A 20,919-nucleotide genomic window follows, 5' to 3' on the forward strand; every position below is an offset into this window, starting at 1 on the left:
CTACAATAATACAGAGAAAACCCCAGCAATCATTTTACCCTCCATGAGCAAGGACACAGTGGCAGTGGGAAGGAAATACTTGTTTTTAACAGGAACCAGGCTCGGGGAGGGACTGTCATCTGCCACGACTGGTTAGGGGTGAGGGGAGGGAGAGGACAAAAGACGAAGAGAGACAGAGATGAATAATAACTAATTTGTTAAATGCAGAGTTGCGTTTCAACACATAGTGAATGAAAAGAGGTAGGTGAAGAAGAAACACTTGGTGCATCATGGGAAAGCCCTAGTAGCATAAGTAAGCATAAAAAGTAGTATAGATTAATTTGACTGAAGAGGTGTTTTTGGTGTTTTTTTTAACCTTTTTTCAATGTTATTGAATATTTACTGAGCATTTTTCATGTTGTTTTCTCAGCAGCATGAAAAATGCTCAATAAACTAAAAAGAAGGCAGAACTCTAAATTGCTGTCTTATTCCTTTTCATCAGCATGTAGTCAGTCGCTCAGGTCTCCTGTGACGCTACAAAAAATGACTGCAGTGCAGCTATGATCCTCTTCACCCTAATCACACACACAGACACAAGCATTCACACTCACTTCTGCTAAGCTTTTAGGACTCATCTTTGTCGCTGTGATACTGTGGTGTCACAATGTTATTCTTCCTCCAACAAATGCGGCAATATGATAGCACCGATGGCCACTTTGTGAGAATGTGTCAAAGTGTCAGGCAGAAACAGACAGGAGGCCGTGAGGATGAGAGGCAGACAGGTAAAGACAGGCGGCAGCGCACCGAGAGAAGTCTGCACATCAGCCAGTGATACAGTGGACTGAGCCTTCGGCCAATCAGCCACAACATTAAAATCACCGATAGGTAAAGATGATCTCATTATAATGCAATGTACTGCTGTGAAACCTTGGGTCTTTGTGGGATCTTTGTTTGAAAGGTTCCAATCAAGCATTAAAAAAATAAACTGAAAAATGAAGCCAAATGGGGAGTCCCAAAATTTCCAGTTCCTCTAATGGCCACTCTAGCAGAGCTCTTGCTTGTGTGTTTGTGGCTTTGATGCCTTTTGGAGCACTTGGCCACACCAGAACCTTTATTTTGGTGGTTTTGCGCCATTCACAGGTGGATTTGCTAGTGTGCTTGAGCTTGAGCCTATCAACCACTAGGCATCAGTGAGCTGGATTTTTTGGCAGACAGATTCATGATTCCATCAATGACATAAGGCCATCCAATTCCTGAAGCAGCAAAAGTACTATCACCACTATTTTTGACTTTTGACATGATGTTCTTTTTATGAAATGTGGGACGAGCTTTTAATTAAAAACAAAATCATCAGTGCAAATTCTTTGCGTTGATGCTTTGTTTAACGCATGCTCTGTGGCTCTCTGACATTACCATTTAAATGCAAGCACTTCACCCATATGTGTGACTAAAGGTAGACCTGCAATAGAAATGTGTTTAAAAGCACACATGTTAATATAATGTACTACAATATTAAGACAATGCAGCCTCCATTTTTAACAAAAACACTGATAACACAACATCAGCAGTGAGAATGATGCTGTCATGGTTTAGCGTGGAGGCGGTGCCTGTATGCCCTGCAAAGAGTGAAGAGGCGGAGCTGTTGCTGAAAAGGTGAGCTCAGGTGGAGTGAAAAATGTTCAAACCACATGATCAACAAATTCATGATGAAAAGTGAACTTTTTAGCTGCTGCATCCATCGTTTGTTTTATACAGCAAAAGTAAAGCTGCAGAAGCAAGGCCACATAAATAATAAGCAGATGAGGTGTTAACTTAGGCTAAGTTCACACTGCAGGTCTTAATGCTCAATTCCAATTTTTGATCAAATCCGATTTTTTTTGTCTGCATGTTCACACTACAAATAAAATGCGACAGCAAACGCGCTCTAGTGTGAACGCTCAAAGCGGCCCGCATGCGCAAAAGAAGACGCCACACACAACGCGCTCTGTTTAGACTCTGTTTAGCTTCTGTCTAGATTAGAAAAAACTCACTGAAAAGCCTTCAGTTAATCCAAAATGCTGCTGCAAGAGTACTGACAGGGACTAGAAAGAGAGAGCATATTTCTCCTGTTTTGGCTTCCCTTCATTGGCTTCCTGTTAAATCCAGAATTGAATTTAAAATCCTGCTCCTCACATACAAGGTCTTAAATAATCAGGCCCCATCTTATCTTAATGACCTTGTAGTACCATATCACCCTATTAGAGCACTTCGCTCCCGCTCTGCAGGCCTACTTGTTGTTCCTAGAGTATTTAAAAGTAGAATGGGAGGGAGAGCCTTCAGTTTTCAGGCCCCTCTTCTGTGGAACCAGCTTCCAGTTTGGATTCAGGAGACAGACACTATCTCTACTTTTAAGATTAGGCTTAAAACTTTCCTTTTTGCTAAAGCATATAGTTAGGGCTGGACCAGGTGACCCTGAATCCTCCCTTAGTTATGCTGCAATAGATGTAGGCTGCCGGGGGATACCCATGATGCATTGAGTTTTTCCTTTCCAGTCACCTTTCTCACTCACTATGTGTTAACAGACCTCTCTGTATTGAATCATACCTGTTATTAACCTCTGTCTCTCTTCCACAGCATGTCTTTATCCTGTCTTCCTTCTCTCACCCCAACCGGTCGCAGCAGATGGCCCCGCTCCTCCCTGAGCCTGGTTCTGCCGGAGATTTCTTCCTGTTAAAAAGGAGTTTTTCCTTCCCACTGTCGCCAAAGTGCTTGCTCATAGGGGGTCATATGATTGTTGGGCTTTTCTCTGTATCTATGAAGCGCCTTGAGGCGACATTTGTTGTGATTTGGTGCTATATAAATAAAATTGAATTGAATTGAATTGAATAGACCCAGAGCAAACAATATTGTTTGACTGATGGCCCTTAATATAAAGACTTCGGACTTTACGTGTCCCAATTTTTGCTTTAAGTTATTTTGTTATTTACATAATAATGTAGATAACCTAATAATTATCCTTATTGCTGTTTTAGAGAGGAGCGGTGCTTCAAAGAATAGTTGCAGATTTCTGTCAAAATCTGCAGATTATACAGTACAAATAAAATGTTCACGTTGTCTTCCCAATAGTTTCACTAACATCTACACTGGATGGCCAGGAAGCGTTCGCGATGTCTTCTCTTCTCTTCTAAAACATCGGATATGTATCGGATTCAGCACCACATACGAAAGTGACTCAGATCGGATTTGAAAATATGGGATTTGTGCCATTCTCACTGTCATACCATGATCGGATATGGGTCGCATAGGGTAAAAAAATCGGATTTGATGTGCTTTCGCCTGCAGTGTGAACGTAGCCTTAGGCTATGTCCACACGTACACGGGTATTTTTGAAAACGGAGATTTTCCGTTTTCGTTTTAAAAAATAATCCCGTCCACACGTAAAGGCAGAAATGAACGAAAACGCTGCTAAGAACATGCCAAAGCAGCAGGTGGCGCTATATTCCTAACCGTGTAGAAATGTTGGCCAATCAGAAGTCTAGAAGCCTCGGTGGGAAATAGTAAACAAAGGCTGTATCCCAATTCAGGGTCTGCAGCCTTAAAGTACGCAGCCTCAACGATCCTCAAGGGCGTACTTAAAGACCGCTAAGGCCGGAAGTGTGAGGCTTGTGAAATGGCACGGTCTAGCCTCCGTCGCGCTGCCCAGGTTGCCTAGCAACCATGATAGCTGGAAACGTGTGGTTGACAGAAATGTAGGAGAACATATTTTGTTCGTTTGTTTGTTTCTACATGACCTTTGTGTGATTTCATAAGTATCTGAGGTTGAGACCACAGGACTGTAAAACATGATTGTTGGGCTTCATATCTGTACTGAACAGTCATATAAGATTAGCTAGTAAATAACAAATAGTTATAGTTATTACAGCAGTGAGTTTGAACTCTCAAATCAAATCACTTCTATTGTCACATCACATGTGCAGGTACACTGGTACAGCACATGTGAGTGAACTCTTGTCAAATACTGAGCTTCAGTAAAGATACAAGTTGCAGCTATTTAGATGTCCCATCACCTTAAATCTTCACTCAAAGACACTCAAGTATCTTTGACAGTGTATATATAGATGTATTATATATAAGAGACAAATGTTGTTCCTTCAGTATGTTGGCATTATTACATTTGGCTCATTGCTTACATATATGTAAGGTTTCTGAATATTAAACTTGTTGCTGCCTTTCATAGTGTGTAACTTGAAGGCCCTGAGTACTTTCTCCCACACTGAAAACACTGGAATGATAAAATTATTTTAACATTATCTAATAAGACTGATTCAGGACAGACAATTAGTTATTCTAAACCTTTCTAGCAGTCCTTCACAAACAGGGAACAGTCTGTCTATTCTCTCCATCTGTCAGCTGCTGCTGGCTCTTCCTCCTCCTCTTCCTCACAAACTGTTTGTCCTGGTGGATCATCAGGGGTGCAAAGCCTCACAGATGATGTGCAGCAGTGGGTCCCTCAGTCTGTCCTCACTCTGGACACTTGCAGTCGTCACACATGGAAATCAAATGTGTGATAAGCTGCAGGATTCAAACACAAGTGTAACTTATAAACACATGTTCATACTTTTATTACACAATCAGAGAGAAAGAAAAAGAGAGAGAGTGCAGGACAGACAGACAGGTGACAGTCTCAGGTGTACACACTGCTACAAACAGGAGGATTTAGTGTTTGTGTTATTACGAGTGCTAAACAAGAAGAGTTCCCAGATGGTACAGTGGACACATGTGTGACTGCTGTGATTAAAGCATCTTTCTTTCAGCTTAACGAGTGAACCATCAGCTCGTTCAAACACACGTTAAAGTCCGTTTGGCTCGACACCACCGAACAGAGGCAGCAATATAACATAGCTAACATTAACAGTGCAGTGAATCCTGCTTGTGCCGTGATATTCAGGACTGCAAACCGAGCAGCATCACTGACTTTCAGCTTGTTGTGTTTGTGGATATATGACTGACTTTAATTATCCATAAAATCATCACATTCTCTGTAAGATTAAGGTCAGCTATTGTATTATTATATTTTAAAGGCTTTAAAAGCAAGTAAAAGCTGAACGTAAAAACATCGCTAATGGCAAATAACTTTGCCGACATGTGGCCAACAGTAATGTTTTAATGTTCCTCATTATTAAACATTTGCACATAAATAAGTGACATAATATTCAGTACTTACTTTTCACAGTTTACTCTTCGGCCGCTCCGCTTCTGCCGTCTGCGGCACAATTATCCACACCAACTGCAGCGCTATGAATTGTGGGATATATGGGACCACGAAGTCTACACCGCCACAGCCTTAAAATTCAGGGAAATGAAGGACGCATTTGAGGGCCGCATTTTGAACAGCCTTTGAATTGGGACAGCCTTCGGCGCGCCACTGTGACGTAATCGGCCTTAAAATGCAGCCTTTAAGGCTGCAGACCCTGAATTGGGATACAGCCAAAGATGGGGCATAGAAGCAGAACCGAGTCATATGTGTGGAGGGACAGTAACTGTGTGTGTATGTAAGCATTTAAACACTGCAGAGAGTACAATTAACTGTAACAGTATTGTAGAAATTCTTTTCACCGAAACAATAACATGGTGCACACTGTGACGTCAAAAAATGCGCACATCTTTGACGCTGCGTTTTCTCCGTTTTCTCAGTTTTTCTCGTCCACACGTTAAATGCAAAAACGGAGTTTTAGAAAATATCCACCCTGGCCGGAGTTTTTAGAAATCTCAGTTTTCAGTGACCAAAAATGCCATTTACGTGTGGACGAAAGGTGCAAACGCATAGAAAAATCTGCGTTTTCAAAAATACCCGGGTACGTGAAGTCTGATACAGTGCTAAAATTAGGCAGCTTGCTGAAGGTGACAGCTTTTAATTGCAGTGATACCTGCAAGCACAATAACCAGGGCTGAGTCTAAAGGGGGGCATGGGGTGTAGTAGATCACATTTATTTAAACGCTTTTGTAACCCTATTTTTTAGATTTAAAGTAAAATAATATAAAAACACATTAAATCATATTAATTATTGAAAATCTTAAAATAAAAGCTTTTTTGCAGGCCAATAAAAATACACATAGGCCAGTAAAACCCACATGCGCTTTTAAAGGCTTACAATGACATGCTGTCACTCATTCACTAGCACGCTTAAACACACATTCAAATACAGATACAGATACACATTCACATGAACACACACCAAACCTACTTCACTGAGCAGATAAAACACTCTCAGAACTCGTTTAATGTAAGAAAGCATCCCAAAATAAAACTAGAGTAAAGAGCATTTTATTTTATACCTTAGTTTAGGTTGCATATTTCTATCCATCCATTCTCTTCTGCTTATCCTTATCAGAGTCACCAGGGGGCTGGAGCTCATCCCAGCTAACACAGGGTACACACCCTGTTTGTATTTAAGAAAGTGTTTAATACATTAAATGTTAATATGGTACGAAAATACAATAAAACGGTTTCGGACAGATGTATGTGGTTAATTAGCACTGCAAGTGGATAAGATGCTTTATGCTGAATTAGATTTTTCCTGGCTACCATCACAGACTTCTCACATTTTCAGTTTGAGTAATTTGTATATGAAACACACTCGTCATTGTTATTTATTTGTTTGCTTTTCTTTTTTTGACTGATTATTTGTAGCTGAGCCAAATTTTGACAGTTTTCTTTTCTAGTACTTCACTATCTTCAATGCCACTGTTGGCTGTAGTGGGAGATACATTGCACTCAGGAGAAGCTTTATCAGCCTTACAAATTCGGAACCATATTGCATTTTTCTGCTTGCATTGAGATGAATGAGATGTTTTACCAGCAGATGGAGCCATTTCTGTTCCTACTGGGGGGAAAGGCAAATTTTACATATCTCACTATTTCAAAATCTCCACTTTTCTTTGATAACTGATAGTATTTATTCTTTTTTTTTTTTTTAAAGACAAGGACACATACCATCATTACTCTCAAACCTTCTGTGAAGACACAGTGAGTTGAAAACTCATGTATTATATATTCTGAATGCAGCTATTTTGTACAGAAAAGCTAAGCCACAGGAATCCACCATCTCTTTTTTTGTTTCCTCTGCAGTCTGTTCACTATTTAAAGGAAAAACGAGACTGCTGGACAAAGAAGACGATATTGAGGAAGGAGTGAAACAACTGGATGAGTGCAAAACCTTTCATTGATGGTGCCCTGGTCAGAGAATAAAACCTTTACCATTGCATTGATAAAAAATGAATAAATCTAATGAGTAAATGCTTTCAATAAAAGGAAACAGTTTATAACAGCTGACATGATTGACTGATTTATTCAATTTATTGAATTAGAATTAGAAACCTCTGGGAAAAGTAGGGGTAAGGGTAGGAAGACAGGATAAAAGACATGCTGTAGAAGAGAGCCAGAGATTAATAACAAGTATGATTCAGTGCAGAGAGGTCTATTAACACATAGTGAGTGAGAAAGGTGACTGAAGAAGAAATACTCAATGTATCATGGCCATTATTACAGTATAACTAAGGGAGGATTCAGGGTCACCTGGTCCAGCCCTAACTATATGCTTTAGCAAAAAGGAAAGTTTTAAGCCTAATCTTGAAAGTAGAGATAGTGTCTGTCTCCCGAATCCAAACTGGAAGCTGGTTCACTCCGAGACAGGATATTTCTAATTTTAGAGATATTGCGCAAGTGTAAGAAAGGAGTCCTACATTGTTTAATATGTGCACTGAAGGACATATCTTGGACAAAAATGACTCCAAGGTTCCTCACAGTGTTACTGGAGGCCAAAGTAATGCCATTCAGAGTAAGAATGTAGCTGGTCTAGCACCTGATCTAGCACTTAACACTCACTGACTGCTTTGTTAGATGCACTTTACTGTCAGGTTTGGCACAAGCAGGACCCAAATGCATGACTTTCTGTATGAACACAATGCATTTACAGCTAAAATTACAACAAAGGTGCCAGTAATCCACAGTGCATATGTTTCTCTGTGTGTCAGTTCTCAATTCCTGTGCAGTGATTTTCCTCTGTGGTGAATGTTCCGCCTCCTTCAGTGTCTATGTACATTAGTGCCCAGCTCTCTCCACATGTTTCCGCAATCCTCCTGGAAACAAGAGACACTACAGTAAGTACATTCCCAAGACAACCACCCGACAGAAACACTTTCACCTCACGAGCAGTCTGTGTTCATCATACAAGGACATGTAAATGGAGAGTCCTCTTCACACACTAAGGGCAGTTATGGTGTTCCACAGGGTTCAGTGCTAGGACCAATTCTGTTTGGTCCTAGCACCGAAGATGTTTCCCCAAGGCAGTATCATTAGAAGACATAGCATACATTTTCACTGCTATGCAGATGACACCCAGCTCTATCTATCCATGAAGCCAGATAACACACACCAATTAGTTAAACTGCAGGAATGCCTTAAAGACATAAAGACTTGGATGGCCGCTAACTTTCTGCTTTTTAATTCAGATAAAACTGAGGTTATTGTACTCGGCCCTGAAAAGCTTAGAAATATGGTATCTAACCAGATTCTTACTCTGGCATTACCTTGGCCTCCAGTAACACTGTGAGGAAACTTGAAGTCATTTTTGACCAGGATATGTCCTTCAACGCACATATTAAACAAATATGTAAGACTGCTTTCTTCCATTTGCGCAACATCTCTAAAATTAGAAATATCCTGTCTCAGAGTGACGCTGAAAAACTAGTTCATGCATTTATTCCTTCCAGGCTGGACTACTGCAATTCATTATTATCAGGATGTCCAAAAAACTCGCTGAAAAGCCTTTACTTAATCCAAAATGCTGCAGCAAGAGTCCTGACAGGGACTAGAAAGAGAGAGCATATTTCTCCTGTATTGGCTTCCCTTCACTGGCTTCCTGTTAAATCCAGAATTGAATTCAAAATCCTGCTCCTCACATACAAGGTCTTAAATAATCAGGCCCCATCTTATCTTAATGACCTTGTAGTACCATATCACCCTATTAGAGCACTTTGCTCTCGCACTGCAGGCCTACTTGTTGTTCCTAGGGCAGGGGTCGGCAACCTGCGGCTCCGGAGCCGCATGCGGCTCTTTAGTCCTTATAGTGCGGCTCCGCGTGGTTTGGGAAAATAAATTAGAAGTATTTAGCTGAAGTGTATTTTATTTATGTTAGTTCTTTTTTTTTTTAAACTTGTAGTTCTAAATTGGAAGATTGTGATATTGAAATATAAAAATAAAATTATATTTTATTATTTTTTCATCGCTCAAAATAAGCGTCACACTCGCAGAAGCTGGTATACCCGCCGAAACGCCGTGCATTTATTGAGACTTTCAACCCCCGGTAGGCCAATTATGGATCTTCGGATCCACATTATGTCAGCAGCTATTCTCCAACGTGAACTATGTTAAAAACAAACACCGCTCACGCCTCACAGATGACAGCTTACAGTCCTGCGTAAAGATGAAAGTGACTTTGTACAGCCCCGATTTGCAGACGATGTGCGCATATGGGATATGCGCAGAGGTTCAGGAGCAGAAGTCCCATTGTAAACATATCACAGCAGACCCTACGATGTTTGCATGAACATGCTTTTCAGCATCTCTTTAGTGACCACTTTTCACACACGGTTGCTGTATGCATACAGCCGGCTGTAGCTTTTCAGCTCACAGCCAGACATATACCAATAACAGCGTAGATGGCACAGACGTTAGGTGGGTGCCGCTCAGGTGCATCCGCCTCACCTGCAGCGGCACTGCAGACGACGCCCCGCCACACACATTAACCTGGTAAAATACATATTTAGGCAGAATTTTGCAAATATCTGTTTTTCATTTTTTAGCAGCATAGTGCTTTTTTTCCAATTATTTTTAAAAGTCAGGTCAAGGCTCCAAAAGCCCAAAGGCGATATAAGGGTGGCGGCTCACAACAGTTTCTGTTTGCTACATGGATCATTTTAGTTCAGGTTGGTGTCTGTCCTTTTGTTATATTTCTTTAAGAGTTCAAAATGTGTTAATTACATAAATAAAATGTAATTTTCTCTGTAGCACTTCATGGATTTCATAAGCAACACACCTTAGTTGTTCACACAAAGCATAAAGGTAACAAATAATATATACAGTGTTATCTTCATTTTAGATGTCAAAAAGGATTTGCGGCTCCCAGAGTTTTCTTTTGCATGGAAACCGGGTCCAAATGGCTCTTTGGGTCTTAAAGGTTGCTGACCCCTGTCCTAGGGTATTTAAAAGTAGAATAGGAGGGAGAACCTTCAGTTTTCTGTGGAACCAGCTTCCAGTTTGGATTCGGGAGACACTTTCTCTACCTTCAAGATTAGGCTTAAAATTTTCCTTTTTGCTAAAGCATATAGTTAGGGCTGGACCAGGTGACCCTGAATCCTCCCTTAGTTATGCTGCAATAGACGTAGGCTGCCGGGGATTCCCATGATGCATTGAGTTTTTCCTTTCCAGTCACCTTTCTCACTCACTATGTATTAACAGACCTCTCTGTATTGAATCATATCTGTTATTAATCTCTGTCTCTCTTCCACAGCATGTCTTTCATCCTGTTTTCCTTCTCTCACCCCAACCAGTCGCAGCAGATGGCCGCCCCTCCCTGAGCCTGGTTCTGCTGGAGGTTTCTTCCTGTTAAAAGGGAGTTTTTCCTTCCCACTGTCGCCAAAGTGCTTGCTTATAGGGGTTCATATGATTGTTGGGTTTTTCTCTGTATTTACTGTACAATATAAAGCGCGTTGAGGCGACTTTTGTTGTGATTTGGCGCTAAAATAAATAAAATTGAATATTCAGGAGAAATATTTTGGACCTGATAACATCATGCAGTCATTGCAGATTGTGAGCTGCTACATCCATGATGCAAATTCTGCCAAATTCAAAAGGGGCTCCATTGGATTGAGCTCAGGTGACTGTCACCTGAGCTGTGAAGGTTATTTGAGTACAGTATTGTTATATTCATGAAACCAGTTTGAGATGATCTGACCTTTGTGAGATGGCATGTAAGTAGGCTGAGGTGTTTAAATGCTACACTACCACCAGTAGCCTGAAGTAATGATAAGGCAGAATGGATCCACGCTTTTGTATTCTTTACACCAAATCTGACTCCTTAGTTGAGAGGAGTGTCACCCAGTGTGGTCTTCTGTTGCTGTACAGATGGTAAATGATCTGATTCTTATATAGCGCTTTTCTACTCTCCCAGAATACTCAAAGCACTGTATACAACATGCCTCATTCACCCATCTACGTCTAAACACAACTAACACTTCATACACACTCACGTGGGTTAGTATGTTGCCCAAGGATATTTGACATGCAGACCAGGAAAGCCAAGGATCGAACCACCAACCTTCCAATTAGTAGGTGATCTGCTCTACCACCTGAGCCACAGCCACCCCAGATGTTCTTCTTGTTGTAATCAGATTAGAAAATGGTCAAAACATCTTCCCAAAGGGCACATCCATGTTTCTTTCTCTTTTTACTCTCATAAGTGTTGTGAAAATTTGGACTGATTCCGCAGCTACTCCAGTCTTTTTAATGGAAGTATCTTTGAACAACATAATAAACCATGAGTTTTGCTCAATGACTCCACAATAGTATGAGTGTGTGTAAATGTTAGACAACACACAGATACAGAAAAAAGTGCTAAATGTATGTGTGGTTGGGTGAATAGGGCTTCAAAGGATAGAGCCTTTCTGAGTACTAGTCCATTTACCATATAAAAATAATCTGTAAACACAGAAATTAGAATTTTGATATTTAACAATTCAGAGTTCAATTCATATTAATAATGACGTATACTTTATTAATCTCATAGGAAATGAGCCCTCTGCATTTAACCCATTCACTCAGTGAAGCAGTGGGCAGCCACCAATCCAGCACTAGGGGAGCAGTGTGCAGAGACGGTAGCTTGCTCAGGGGTACCTCAACAATTTGGCTTTTTTTTTTTTAATATGTTCACACATTCAAGGAGTTTTTCCATATTCATTATATATAACAAATACTGTTTTCAGAACAACAGCAATAATATAAAAAAAAATAGAAGCCACTGAGTCATTATGAAACACAAAACTCTATATGCTCTTTGAGTAGATTTGACCACACAGTAGTTAATTGTATTTTATCTATTTGAGTTATTTACAAATATTGTTTCCCAAAACAATTAACAAAAAACATAATATTATGTGTATTCGAAATAACTTTAATTAAAAATGAAACACTGATATAATATAATATCATCAAATCAGTAATACACAAATGATAATATAAATATTGTGTAATTGTTCTTTTTGTATGCTTTTGTAATGTCCACCCACTTTCTCGCTACCTCCATGCACTTGTATTTTTAGTTAATTATTAGACAAAAGGAAAACTAGAAAAATAGTTATAGATACATATAGACTGATATAAATGGGGTGTTTTGTATATGTTTTTAGATACTAGAATATAAAGTAATTACATTTTTAGCTCATTAATCGGGAAATTTGTCAGCATTATTGACCTACTTGCAGTTTTGCTTAGCCCAAAGAGGCTCTTTGTCTCTGCCTGTAATTGTAGCTCATTGTAATTCGTTTTAAATGATCAGCTTTATATTCATTTAAGCCAGTTCAATACCATTCAAGTCTCTCCTTTAATAATATATGGTCACAGCAATAACCAGGACCGAGGCACCCTATGCTGGGTATATGCTGGCTGTTTCACTGATCTGAACAGACCAATGTTGTGATAATGAGTTAATCAATTTGCCCCAAGGCCCCTCAAGCCAGCAGAATAAAGCAGAATTACTGTTTCAATATCACACACCCTGCTGCTGCTGGTCCATCTTCTGTATATCTTAGATGATATGTAAGCAGCTTTTTTAAAATTTATTTTTAAACTTTTGTGCTACTTTCTATGAACCAACATTTCTTCACACAGTAAGCTATGATTGTGGATACCTGCTAATGGAAGAGTCTGATTACCACCAGAGGGGTGAACTGTTGTGCACACTACAGTTAAATACAGTTCAACCACAGACTGCATATCAGATGCAAGGATAAGTGTCGAAATGCGACCAAACCAAAGACATGTCCACCGTTGCCAACTTGAGAAAAAAAATACACAAAGAGCAAGAAACAGAAAATACCCTGGCCATGACAGATACCTTGTGTACTGTTAGGGTTGAAAATGTTTGATTTCTCTTACTAAAATAAGTGGTTATAATCATTTTCATACATTTACTGCAAATGTGCTCATAATGAGTTGGCACTCAGTCTTCTGAAGGTTATAAGCTTCGTTCAGCATGACTGTCCGGACTGATATATTGTAAGAAATGACTTAGAGTGCAGAGGGGTAATTGCAAACACGCTTACACACATAGATAATAATTAGAATAAGTCTCTGGGTCAGAGAGTTCCGAATATGATATTCTAAACCAACTTTGAATCACTAGAAGAACAATGGATAATAACATAAGATTAACAAGGCTAGGCAGAGAGGTGTTTCGCTTTTCTGTCTCTTACAGAGGAGGGAGCGAATACCAGATGAGGTCATGGAGATACGAGGATCCTTCGGAGCAGACACCAAGACTACCACGTCTGTGCGATAAGAAGATAGCTGTTATAATCTGTTTTTGTCTCACTATATAATGTTGTACAGCCCACTTGAGGGTCATCCTTTTTGTGAAACATGCTGCAGGTTCACATACAGGTCCACAGTGCTGTGTAAGCTGTGTAAACTTGTAATTTCAACTGCCAAAAGCAAATCCTTTTTTAAAAGACAAACCTTTCTTCTGAGATTCCTTCCAAAAATTCTGAAAATGACAGTACCCACAGACTCCCACAGCACTGTAAACCCAAAGAAGTTAGTAAAAGTTTGAAAAAAAAAAAATGCTGCCAAGATCCTTTAGTTTTTGAAGTTGATGAACTTAAAAGCTAAAACCTATAAGAACGTCAATATTTTGATTACAATTTGATTACAAAGACTGGGCACGTTGAGTCACACGTCCTAGCCTCCTGGCCTTAACACAAACTATGTGAAAGTGATCTTTTTTTATTTATTATTAGTTTTATTTGATTTTTTTAAACGTTTTTTAAATAAAAATCTAGAAATGGGGAAAACAAATAGAAACGCACAACGTATCGACAACTGCTGCCTCAACTTGACCTGTAAGAGTCAAAACAAAGCAAACACACTTAAAAACACCCGAAACACACACAAAAAATACAGATACAAAAATCAACAATCTTCCTATAGTGTGTGTTAACATCTTTGTGGTGACCAAAAATTGGAATTTACTATAGTTGTGGGGACCAAAATCCTGGTCCCCACGAGTTTGAAGGCATTTTTGAGTCTCAAAATGTGGTTTTAGTGTCAGGGTTTGCAATCTGGTTATGGTTAGGATTAGGGTAAGGGTCAGGGTTAGGCACACAGAGAACCAGGACAACCACGCCGTCCGCAGCTTCTATGAGTACTAAAGACGTGAGGCCACACATCTCAGTGACATGTGCGTGCCCATGCCAGCAGGACAAGAAGGGAGCCCTCATATGGGGGACCCTTAGTGTGTGAGTAAGGTGTTGTATGAGGGAGAGGGGAGGGCAGGGACAGGTAAGACCGGAAGGTAGAGGACTACCCCCAGAAGGAGAGATCTGGCAAACGACTGGCTCAGGAGCATCCCCATTCCTCACACCCTGCCATGGGGCACTCATGATACTCATGACAGATTCCCCCCTCAAGGGTTGCCTCTTGGCGACAGATCACACTGTGACCTGTGAGGAGATTAGCCAAGGGTCAAGAATGAAGAATTGGAGGACCCAGGTCGTGAGTTCTCAGAATCAGCTGTGTAACTACAGGGGTCCAACAAAGAATGGCCACGCATCATACTGATGTCTTCGGAAATTTAGTTCTCTCTCTCTCTCTCTCACTCTTATTGTCTTCAGACACCGTGAAAACTGAAGAAACACAAAGTTTACAAACATAAATGTTTTGAGCTTATCAGTCTCTCATATCAGTGTCCACAAACAGTCTTGTGCAAGCAGAACAGAAAAAATGCACAATAATGGATATCACAAAAATGTCCTCTCATTACCAGTGTAGAACACGTATGCAACATTATACAAACAATATACATGAAACCATACCGTGTGCGCCTCTTGGACCACATGCAGAATAACATTAACATTCAGGCTGTAGATGCATCTGTAGCCATGTAGCCATGCTAGCTCCACAATGCCATGGTTGCGCTCTCAACCAAACTCTGGTCATGTGACAATTACAAACTTTACCTCATACAAACTTTACAGCACTTTACATATTTAACAAAGCCATATTTTGTAATCGCATATTTTAGACATGTTTTTTAATTAATGTTACACTTTTATCATCTTATCTTGTAAATAAATGAACTAAATTAAGCATGAAATCTATCACAAAACATGAAATAACCAACTTTATTTTAACTGTCTCTCTCTTGTGTCTGAGCACAAGAATGACAACATCACGGAGTGTAAGTTTGATAACATGATGGAGAAGCTCACGGCTCTCCAAGGGGAGATTGAGAGACCAGTGTCGGACTGTTAGAACAGCTTTGAAATTCATATGAGTTGTTCGCACTAAAGTAAAAACCACCATCACTTCATGTGGATACCCCTTCGGCGCCAGCTGCGGTCTCAAGGCTGGAGCTGAACAACAACACCCTGATACACCCTGTGTTTAGACTGTTCTTCCCATTCAATGCAAGGCCACCTGGGTTGGCTGGAAGACTGTTTACTTAGCATATATACACACATGCAGATGTACACTTATCCCCCCTCCCCCTCCAAACGCCTTCGATGCTTATTCCTCTCCGATACTGACGGTGGATCAAGGAGACCAGCGCTTATGCTGCAGGCCTGGATGCACTGTCTACACTGGCTGTCTCTCACCCTTTACCCATCCCTGTTGCTTGTCATGTGTTTTCTTTGGTGTATTACAAGTTTTTTCATGTGCTATGTGCAGAGGTGTCTTTTCTGTTCTTAAACTGATCTCCCTGTTGGAGCTCGGTCTGGGGGGGGGGGGGGGGGGGGGGGGGGGGGGGGGGGGGGGGAGTTATTTTTTTCTCCTTATCTTTGCTCATGTTGTGATTTTTCCATGTTATACCCCTCTGACCTGTCCTCCCCATGTGATGTTTGTGTAATGTATGTATGGTCGGAAGGGTAAGAAGGCGCTGGCACGGCTGGCAGCCTTAATCCAATTTCCCTTGGGATGAATAAAGTATGATCAATCAATCAATCAACTATATGAGACTGCTGTTTGTTGATTATAGTACAGCGTTTAACACAATAGTGTTAAAACTTCTGCAATCCGGCAGAAGGTTCCGCACCATCCAGGCAAGGACAGAGAGACTCAAGACGGGCTTCTATCCCCAAGCCATCCGCATGGGTGCTGGAACACGCTGGTGGGGAACGCCCGGGGGGTGGCGGCAGTGTCGGCCAGGACCGAATCCGAGTTTCCAGATTCTCAATCACCTGCATCCTGCGCTCGATGTGGTCTCTGTGCTGCCTCTGTGTGACCAGCTCGGCCACCTTTTCGGCACCAATGTGGCAGTAAGGATGGAACAGACCACAATTCAATGCTTTTTAACATTTTTATTCCAGGTTGCTTGTTCGAACACTCCTGGCTGCAGCTTTCCAGCTTGCAGCCACATCTACACAACAACGACAACAACAACATTCAGGACCTTGTTTGCTCTTATAGGCAGGGAAGGCGTCACGAGCTGATGCAGCTCAGGTGTGTCAGCCTTCCCCACAGCTGCACCACAAACCATGCCCGCCACAATCGTCTACCATGATATTTGCTGTTTTTCAAAACTGGTATGCAGAATGGTTTGCTTTGTATCGCTGATTTCTCAAAGGTAATCTTTTGAGGCTCTTGTCTGGGCATCACTTTGTTCATAATAAATGTCAGAACATCAAATGTCTTTCCATTCATTTACTATGAAAATGTCAACAGGTGGACAAAGAATACACAAGACTCGTTTGAGTTTTGGACGAAATGCATTCTGGAATATTTGCCTGGGTTTGGCTACAGTAGCTAGCGAGCTGATTGGAGACCAGACCATCAGAATTTTTACATCGAAGTCTGTGATTGGTTGGTTTAGTGGCACAAATATAACGCTGTACAGAAAGAGTTGAACGCGCAGGGGCACGTGGCACCAGGACATTCTAGGCCACAGGTCGATGATTGATTTTGTAATCGTATCACCAGACCTGAGGCCATATGTTTTGGACACTCGAGTAAAGAGAGGGGCTGAGCTGTCAACTGAACACCACCTGGTGTTGAGTTGGATCAGGTGGTGAGGGAGGATGCTGGACAGACCTGGCGCACCCAAACGTACAGTGAGGGTGTGCTGGGAACATCTAGCAGAGGCCCCGGTCCGCGAGATCTTCAACGCACATCTCCGGCAGAGCTTCAACAGCATTCCGAGGGAGACTGAGGACATTGAGTCCAAATGGACCATGTTCAGCACCTCCATTGCCGAATCCACTGCACAGAGCTGCGGCCGCACGGTAGTTGGTGCCTGTCGTGGTGGTAACCCTCGAACCAAGTGGTGGACACCTGAGGTGAGGGGAGCCACCAAGCTGAAGAAGGAGTCCTACCAGGCTTGGTTAGCCTGTGGGACTCCCGAGGCAGCTGATAGGTACCGTCAGACCAAGCGGAATGCAGCGCATGCGGTGGCGGAAGCAAAAACTCGGGTGTGGGAGGAGTTCGGAGAGGCCATGGAAAAAGACTTTCGGACTGCTTCGAAGAGATTCTGGCAAACCGTCAGGTGACTCAGGAGGGGAAAGCAGTGTTCTACCTGCACTGTGTATAGTGCGGGTGGAGTGTTGCTGACTTCGACTGAGAAAATCGTCAGGCGGTGGAAGGAATACTTCGAGGACCTCCTCAATCCCACTGTCACATCTTCCGTGGCGAAAGCAGAGTCTGGGGATGAAGGTGATGATCTGCCAATCTCTGGGGGCGAGGTCACAGAGGCAGTTAAACAACACCTTGGTGGCAGAGCCCCTGGATTGGTGTAGCGGCTGCAGTGATGCGGATGCTGTACCGGTCTGTTGTGGTGAAGAGAGAGCTGAGTGTAAAAGCGAAGCTCTGAATTTACTGGTCAATCTACGTCCCTACCCTCACCTATGGCCACGAGCTGTGGGTAGTGACCGAAAGAACGAGATCGCGAATACAAGCGGTGGAAATGGGTTTCCTCCGAAGGGTAGCTGGTCTCTCCCTTAGAGATAGGGTGAGAAGCTCGGCCATTCGGGAGGGGCTCAGTGTAGAGCCAGTTGAGGTGGTTTGAGCATCTGACAAGCATGCCCCCTGGGCACCTCCTGGGCGAGGTTTTCCGGGCATGTTCCACCGGGAGGAGACCTCGGGGCAGACCCAGGACCTGCTGGAGAGATTATATCTCTCGGCTGGCCTGGGAATGTCTTGGTGTTCCCCCGGATAAGCTGGAGGAGGTGGCTGGGGAGAGGAGGGCTTCTCTGCTTGGGCTGCTGCCCCCGCGAACCGACCCCGGATAAGCGGGGAAGAAGAAAATGGATGGATGGATGGATGGAAAGTCAGTGATTAGTCATAAAAGGTGATTATATACCAGCCAAAAATTTGGACACACCTTCTCATTAAGTATACAGGATCCTGAGGTCACAATGTGAGACGTCCCCTAGGGTGGTCAAGAATGACCGAGCTAAGATCCTGTGAGACTTCCAGATACAGATGGACAAAATGGTGATGGCTAACGAACAAGTAGAGGAATCGACAAGCAAAGGAAGGCGGCCGTAGTGACAGATGTAGCTATACTGAGTGACAGTAACATCAGGAAGAACAAACACGAGCGGGAGAAGAACTCGAGAAGATGTGGAGGGGCACTCTGTGCAGTGACCCCCAAGCTAAAGGCATATATAGACAAGTGGCTTCAGCAGATCCCAGGAACAACATCCAACATCTCTGGCCAGAACAGTGCGGCCCTAGGAACAGCAAAGATACTGCACAGGACCCTCAAGCTCCTAGGCCTCTGGTAGAGGACCTGAGCTTGAAGGATAAATGTAGGAGAGGTCAGAGATCAAATGTGACATGATATTTAAATCTTTATACAGTTATTTCTATATGTTGACAGTACACACACACACTCGAATATACTTATAAGGTTTTTTGTCAATTTTAAACCAATAAATTACTAATTTCTCATTGAGGACCTTAAACTAAATTTTAATGCATTGTTAACATGATTCCATAGGGCTGGGTCATCACATCATAGAGTTAGCATGCTAATGATAAGTTTCAGAGTAGGGTTATCCTGACACCCACCTCTTTATGCAAAGTCTGGACCCATGGGTAAAGCTAAATTGAAATTTTGATCAATATAATGGTCAAATTAACATAAGAGACTTGGTGGGAGAAAAAGTTCAAATATATCCTCATTTCTAAAAAAAAGAAAAAAATACATTTTCCTGTGATTTCTTTCAGTGGGGCTCCCTCTTGATACCGGTTCTGTTTAAATCAGGAAGAATCCAGAAGCAGCTATTTATACAGTTTTATCCTAAAGACAAATTTGAACATGTGGAAAGCAGCCTAGCTGTCCAACGAAGCAAATGTTCATTATTGCTTTAAACCTTTTACCCCAGGTTAATTTTCATCCTCACCACCAGATGGCAGTCTTTAATTTCTTTGCTTTCACGGTTGATGGATTTATCATAACATTTTTTTATCTTATCAAGCTTCCTATCAGCTGTGTCCTGTGGGAACTGTCCAGCATACAAGATATAGAGACAACCTGCCAGTTGATACTAAAGATGCAGATACAGAGTAGTGGATAATATAATGTACTCCTGCTAGAGACATGTATTGCAGAAAAGCCTATGAAGGATTCCACACTGCTCTGTGTTAAAGATGAATCACTGATCAATAGAATGTTGTTTGAACCTGGAGTTGTTCATCCTCTTTGGCTCTTTGTCTGCAAGCAGAAACTGTGGGGCTGTGACATCTGACACCTAAGATGGACTTTTATGTTTTTTTTCCCTTTCAGTTTATTCGTTACTTTGCCTTTTTGGGAAAGAAATAAGCTTAGAAGCTAAAAAAAAAAGAGAGAGATATTAGGAGAGGGACAGCACGTTGTGCAAGACAACGTACCTTCAGTGTAATTTATATAAACACAGTAATATTTTATTTTAACTGGCCCACTGTTTTAATGTGAAAACCAATTATTGCCCAGTTAGGTGGTTGTGATTAATTAAAATTTAATTTAGTACTAATTACACAGAAAACTGACACAATCATGAGTCAAAAACATCCATCAGCTACATCTCCACTGAACCAGTAGAGTCAATTCTGCATGGAATCCCCTGCAGCCTCCTTTATGGTTGAATTCTCAGTCTCTCTGTATGCAAAGCCACAGAGTTACGCAAACAGACATCAATTCAGGATGAAAGTGCACTTACTTGGGCAGTACAGCTGCAGACTAAAGTCCATTGGATGAATGACTGTGGAGACAGGCAAAGGAGACACACTCACAGACATGTATAGATTCAAGATGTCTTGAGTCTGGAGTGTTGGCACTGACATTACCAAGTATTTGTGCGGATCTGCTTCTCCCCTGTGCAAACAATGTGTTAAGAAGGTTCATGTTTTTTGCCAGACTTTAATGAGCACTCAAATAAATGCAGACCTCACAATTATTGTAACACAAAGCATCAGCATGCACTTAACTATCTAAGATGGTTAAGTGCAACAACAAAAATGGCAACACTAGGTTTTGTGTTGGAGCCATCGCTGGTAATGATTCAGACCTCAGAGGGTTAAAAAGTTCATAAATATTTCTTATGGGACAATAAAAAGAAATTTGCCAGAGTGAGTCGAACCTGCAGATGTATATCCACATGTCCCCTAACGCTACAACATCCTGTTTTTGTACCGGGTAATTCCTGTGGTTT

General features: G+C 41.6%; 1 long non-coding RNA gene across 1 annotated transcript in view; it reads left to right on the plus strand.

Annotated features, from left to right (window-relative positions):
* Positions 1–20,919, plus strand: part of LOC146502758 (uncharacterized) — a 453,186-nt gene that overhangs the window by 316,562 nt on the left and 115,705 nt on the right. The gene's annotated exons all lie outside the window — the stretch shown is intronic.

Source organism: Neolamprologus multifasciatus, chromosome 15 (genome assembly GCF_963576455.1).
Source record: "Neolamprologus multifasciatus chromosome 15, fNeoMul1.2, whole genome shotgun sequence".
Lineage (NCBI taxonomy): Eukaryota > Metazoa > Chordata > Actinopteri > Cichliformes > Cichlidae > Neolamprologus > Neolamprologus multifasciatus.